Source organism: Urocitellus parryii, chromosome 12, assembly GCF_045843805.1.
Source record: "Urocitellus parryii isolate mUroPar1 chromosome 12, mUroPar1.hap1, whole genome shotgun sequence".
NCBI lineage: Eukaryota > Metazoa > Chordata > Mammalia > Rodentia > Sciuridae > Urocitellus > Urocitellus parryii.
In genome coordinates, this window is record NC_135542.1 from 78,122,653 (window position 1) to 78,129,612 (window position 6,960).

The window sequence follows — 6,960 nt, forward strand, 5'->3', positions numbered from 1 at the left end:
CTCCAAAGTCCCTTCATTCTCTCCCTGCTCCATTATGGATCAGCATCCATTCATCAGAGAAAACATTCAGCCTTTGGTTTGGGGGGTTTGGTTTATTTCACTTAGCATGATATTCTCCAGCTCCATCCATTTACCTGCAAATGCCATAATTTTATTCTTCTTTAAGGCTGAGTGATATTCCATTGTGTGTATGTACTACATTTCTTTATCTAGCCATTTGTTGAAGGACATCTATGTTGGTTTCATAGTTTAGGTATTGTGAATTGAGCTGCTATAAACATTGATGTGGCTGTGTCACTGTAGTATGCTGACTACAGTCCTTTGGGTATAAACTGAGGAGTGGGATAGCTGGGTCAAATGGTGATTCCATTCCAAGTTTTCTGAGGAATCTCCTTACTGCTTTCCATAGTGGTTGCACCAATTTGCAGTCCCACCAGCAATGTATGATGTGCCTTTTCCCCCCACATCCTCACCTGTTGAAATAACTTTCAGTTGCAGCTAGCAGCTACGAGCAGCTCAGAGTGCTTGAAGAATCCGTTCATTCAGGCCTGATAGGAATGCCTGCAGGATGGGGCACTCTGCTCTAGTTAGCTGTTAGTGAAACCACAACCTTAGCACTTGTGTGGTTAGCATTGCCAAACTACCAGGCCAGGAAACTGAGAGCCAGGGCCTTCAGGGCATGAAACCCCTGACTCAGTAAGCCTCTCCCTTAGGGACAAAGACCCTTCCAAATTGCTTTCCACCATGACAGCAATATTTAGAGTTTCCTCACAGTGCAGTTACATTCGGCAGAAGATGACTGGCTTATGGATATTATCTTGCTTATCTTTGATTGATGGGCATGCCCCACCAGAACCTATAACAGTTGTATGCATTCCAAAAATAAACTGAGCTACTGGATGTTTGATAGGAGGCCACCAGCCAGTTCTCACCAGCTCCCAGAGTCTGTGTGTTGATTCCACGTCTCTACTCCCCACAACTGAGGTAGCCTAGTGATTAATTGACCACATCAGTGACAGGAATGTACGCAATTTGGCGCCCAACGTGGGGCTCGAACCCACAAAGCTGAGATTAAGAGTCTCATGCTCTACCAACTGAGCTAGCCGGGCCCAACACTTATTATTTTTTAACAAGTGTATGAGGGAGTTTTTGACACATTGAACACATTCTGGATCATAAGTCTCATTTTAGCACACTTCAAAAGATTGAAATAATAAAGCATATAATCTCCAATCACTGAGTAATTAAATTAGAACTCAGTTTCAGAAATTAATAAATATAATTCTACATAACCATAGGTCAGGCCTCTGAGCAGGCCAATGTCCTATATAGACCAATGTAAATAATACTATGATGACTAAAATTAACTAAGAAGAAAGAGAAACACTTATAAATTATGAGTCATAGAGAAATCGAACCAGTAATTAAATACCTATTCACTGGGGCTGGGGATGTGGCTCAAGCGGTAGCGCGCTCGCCTGGCATGCGTGCGGCCCGGGTTCGATCCTCAGCACCACAAACAAACAAAGATGTTGTGTCCGCCAAGAACTAAAAATAAATAAATATTTTAAAAAAAAATAAATAAATACCTATTCACTAAAAAAAAAGTATTTTAAAAAAATATTTATTTTTTTAGTTGAAGTTGGACACAATATCTTTTATTTATTTATTTATTTTTATGTGGTTTTGAGGATCAAACCCAGGGCCTCGCACGTGCTAGGGGAGTGTTCTACTGCTAAGCCACAATCCCAGCCCGTAAAGTATGTTTTTAATCTCAGAAATTAATTAACTTTCTTTAGAAAGAATACCAGTACTACAAAAATTACTCAAAGAAAAGACAGAAAAGTGGTTGAATTTTTCACACTAGATTTTTTAAAAAACTAAACTATTTGATGCCTACAAGAGATAAGACATAGTAGTGATGCAAGAAGATATAAAAAGATATCCTATGCATACTAATTAAAATAAAGCTGGTAGATCTATAAAATACAAAAATATATTTTAAGACATAAGCATTTATAGGGATAAAGGACATTTTACAATGAAAAATGTTATGCTACCTAAAATTTAAAACAATACTAAATTTGTATCCAGCAAATAACATAGCTTCAAATACAGAAGCTAAAAATTAACAGGACTCAAATAAGAAACACAAAAATTTGCAGTCATTGTAGGAGACTTTGACACACTTTTCTCAGCAACAGAGAGAAGTGAACATGATGATTATCTTAACCATGTAGACATATATAAAATATGTACCCCAAATGCTAAATTTTTTCAAGTACCCATGAAACATTTATCAAAATTCATGGTCTACTAAACTGATTTTAAAAGCTAACTAATCAAGGATTAAAATTATACTTTGACTTAAGGAAAATTAAGCAGGAATCAAATAGCAAATATATCATTACAAATAGTCCCAAATGTTTGGAAACTAAGTAAACCCCTTCTAAATAAAAAAAACAATTTAAAAAGCAAAATTTAATATATTTTCCTGAGCCATAATGAATATTCTCTGTATTAACTGTGAAATGCACCTACGCTATGTTAGATGGATTCTCAAACCTTCCATGCATGCACAGATTAGCAGATGTAAAGGCCACAAAATCCATTGTTTAATTATTTACCCAAAAGAGATTAGAAAAAGAAGAATGAGTGAAACCACAAGAATACACACAAATAAAAAACACAGACAATAAGAACAAAAAGAGACCAAGATTATATCACACTGAGAAGGTTCTGTATAGCAAAGGAGACACTAACAGTGTAAACAGACCAACGTACAGAAAGGGAGAAATATTTACAAACTATTCAGTGGATAAGGGATTAATATCCAGAATATCTAAGGAACACGAATTTTCAACAATTAGAAAAGTTATCCAATTTAAAAATGGGCAAAAGATCTGGATAGACATTTCTCATAAAAAGAATTACAAAGAGCCAAAAGCATAGGAAAACGGCTCTCAACACCTGGCAGAATAACTATTTAAAAAAAAAAGGCAAAAAATAACAGATAGACAAATAGTGGTGAGGATGCAGAGATAATAAGACTCATCTAATATTAGTGAGGATGTAAATTTTACAGCCATTACGGAGAACAGTATGAGTATGTTCCTCAAAAAACTAAAAGCCTGTCTACCTTATGATCCACCTATCCCACATCTGGGTGTACATATCAAGAAAATGATATAAGCAAAGGTAGACTATTCCAGATTATCTGCGTGGTCCCTAAATGAAATCAGAGCAAAACAGGATTATTTGACTACAGAGACAGAAGGCAACTTGACAACTGAAGCAAGGTGCTACGCTTTTGGCTGTGAAGATAGAGGAAGGGACCACATGCCAAGAAAGGCAAGAAAAGCAACTCAAAAAAAAAAAACAAAAACTGGAAAAGGCGAGGAAATTGATTACCCTCTACAACTTCTATAAGGAGTGCGATCCTCCTGACACCAAGATTCCAGCCCAGCAAAATTCATTTTGGATTTTTGGCTTCAAGAACTGTAAGAAAATAAATGTGTGCAGTTTGAAGTCACCAAGTTTGTGGTAATTTATTACACAGAAAGAGGAAATGAACACAAAGTTTGCCTCTTGAAAGGGAAAAAAATGTACTTTAATGGTAAACTTTGAGTATGACATTTAAAAATCGTTTTTTATCATCCAAAAAAATTTATGGATAATAAAAACATTACAAGAGATTATGACCCAAATTTTTCAATAAATATGTGACTTTAGGTTCAATGCAAAATTGCTTTACAAACAGATCTCTAAAAATGAGCACAAAAAGAGAAGATTTCTGTAGTCTAAGTCTATTGGAGATATTTTAAATGTTTTTTTGAAACACTGCCCCAAATAAATTTTCTTCACAGAGCGCTTCACTGATAAAGTCTTTTAAATTGTTAAGAAAGAAGTAAGCCAGACACAGTAGCACACTCCTGTGTTCCCGGAAGCTCAGGAGGCTGAAGCAGGAACAACATAAGTTCAAAGCCAGCCTCAGCAGCTCAGAGAGGCCATAAGCAATTTAGTAAGATTCTGCCTCAAAATAAAATGTGAAAAGGGCTGGGAATGTGAATTGTTGGTTGAGTGCCCTTGGATTCAACCCCTGGTATCCAAAAAAAAAAAAAAATAGCATCAATTTAATACCAAGTCTTCAAGAAAAAGAAAAACGTAATTGTTTTTGAGACCAGCTTAATCTTGATGCCAAAATATGAGAAGTTATTACAAAAAAGAAATAAAATCATGAATGTTGATTCAGAGATTCAGTAATATCTAGCAATACAATTTTAAAAAATACGTCACCAAGAGGTTGTTTTCTCCTCAGAAATGTGGGGTTATTTTTAAAAATCTAATAGTGAAACACTAGGTTCAGATGAGTTCATTGATGAATTCTACCAAACATTTAAGGAAGAATTTAAATAAATTCTCTACAGTTTCTTTCAGAATATGAAAATACAGGGAATAGTTACTGACTCATTATATGAAAGTACCATTACCCTAATAGCAAACCAGACAGATATTACAAGAAAACTATAGACCAAAATCTCTCATGAACATAGCTACAAAAAAATTCCATGCAATAGTAAACTGAATAAGACAGTACGTGATAAAAATTACACAACATGACCAAGTAGGATTTACCCCAAGAATTCAAGACTGGTTCAACATTTGAAAATCAATTTCTGCATAATTAAAGACAAAAAAATCTATGATTATATATGCATAAAATATTAAATGCAGAAAAGGCAATTTGCAGAATAGAAAACCCCATTTATTATAAAAACTCTCAGTAAATTAGTAATAGAGGGAAACTTTCTCACCTTGATAAAGAATATCTATTTTAAAAATCCTATGGCTGCCAACTATGGTGGTGCATGCCTGTAATCCAAGTGCCTCAGGAGGCTGAGGCAGAAGGATTGAAAGTTCTGAGCCAGCTTCAGAAATTTAGTGAGGCCCTATACAATTAGCAAGACACTGCCTCAAAAGTTAAAATAAAATCAAAAGGGCTGGAGATGTGGCTCTCAGTGGTCAAGCACACCTGGTTTTGATCCCTGGTACAAAAAAACCCAAACAACAACGAGAAAACAAACCTATAGCTAAATTATATGTAATGATGGTAAACTCCAAGTTTTCCATATCAGATCAGGAATAAGACAAGGATGTCCTTTCTCACCATGACTTTTCAACATTGTATTGCATGTCTACCTAATGCAATCAGAAAATAAGAGAAAGGATATATAGGTTGGAAATTAAAAAATAAAAGACTTTCTTTTCCTGAAGTTGATATTATTCTTATTCTCTATGAAGAAAACCCAAAAGAATTGACTGAATACATCTCCTTAAACTAAAAAGCAACTTTAACAGAGTTGCAGGGTATAAGGTTAATACAAAAAAGTCAACCACTTTTCCTTTATAACAGCAATGAATTCAGCAAGTACTATATATGTTCCCCCCAAAAAAGCTTAATTATAAATATAAAAAAGTACAAGATTTCTATGAGGAAAATGACAAAACTCTGATGAAAGAAATAAAATAAATAAATGGAGAGAGATTCCATGATCATGGGTAGGAAGACTCAATATTGTCAAGATTCCAGTTCTTCCCAACTTGAGCTATAGACTCAATGCAAGTTATTTTATGAATATCAATAAACTTATTCTAAAGTTTATATGGAAAGGCAAAAGACCCTGAATAATCAAAAACTATATTGAAAAAGCAAAGTTGTGTTGCTTGACTTCAAGATAAAGGATACAAGTATAATAAACAAAATAGGTGATATTGGTAAAAGAGTAGACAGATCAATCAATGAAACAAAATTAAGAGCTCAGAAATAGACCCGTATAACTATATTCCACTGATCTTTGAAAAAAAATCAAAAGCAATACAATGAAGAAAACATTTTTTTAAATAGTTTTGGAACAACTAGGCATTCACATGCAAAAAGAGAATCAGGACACAGACCTTATACCCGTCACAAAAATTAACTCAAAATGGAACACAGAACAAAATGTAAAATGCAAAACTATATAACTCCCAGAAAGTAACTTAGGAAATATAAATGACCTTGGGTTTGGCAATGACTTTTTACTTGCAACACCAAAGGCATAATCCATGAAAGAAAGAATCAATAATCTGGACTTCATTAAAATTAAAATATTCTGCTTTGTGAAAGACACTGTGGGGAGAATGAAAAGACAAGACATAAACTGCAGGAAAATATTTGCAATAGAGATGTCAGACAAGGGACTGTAATCTAAAATATACAAAGAACTCTTAAAATTCAACAATAAGAACATAAATAATCCAATTAAAAAACGGGCCAAAGACTTTAACAGATACCTCACCAAAGAAGATATACAGATGGCAAATAAACATATGAAAAGATGTTTCACACCATATGTCATGATGAAAATGAAAATGAAACTGAGAAACCCCTCCACACCTATTAGCATGGCCAAAATCCAGAACACTGACAACACCAAATGCTGGTGAGGATGTGGAACAAGAACTCTTATTCATTGCTGGTGGAATGCAAAATCATAAAATCACTTTGGAAGACAGTTTAGTGGTTTCTTAGAAAACTAAACATACTCTTAGAATATGATCCAGGAATTGGGCTTCTTGGTATTTAGCCAAAGGAGTTGAAAATTCATGCCCACACAAAATCCTACACATGGATGTTTATAGCAGTTTCATTCATAATAGCTGAAACTTGGAAGCAACCAAAATGTCCATTAGGAGATGGATATATTAGGAGTGGATATATAAGCTGTGGTAAATCTAAACAATGGAATATTATTCAGCACTAAAATTAAATGAGTTATAAATTCATGAAAAAAAAACTTGGAGGAACCTTAAATGTATACTACTAAGTGAAAGAAGCCAATCTGAAAAGGCTACATACTACACAATCCCAATTATTTAACAGGTGGAAAAAGGTAAATATGGAGCCCGTATAAAGATCAG

The 6,960-nt window shown here is 34.4% G+C and overlaps 1 non-coding gene across 1 annotated transcript; it reads right to left on the reverse strand.

Moving 5' to 3' along the window:
* Positions 1 to 1,036: 1,036 nt before the first annotated feature.
* Trnak-cuu (transfer RNA lysine (anticodon CUU)) lies at positions 1,037 to 1,109 on the reverse strand. Its single transcript has one exon. It is a non-coding gene; the product is annotated as a tRNA-Lys (tRNA).
* Positions 1,110 to 6,960: the final 5,851 nt, after the last annotated feature.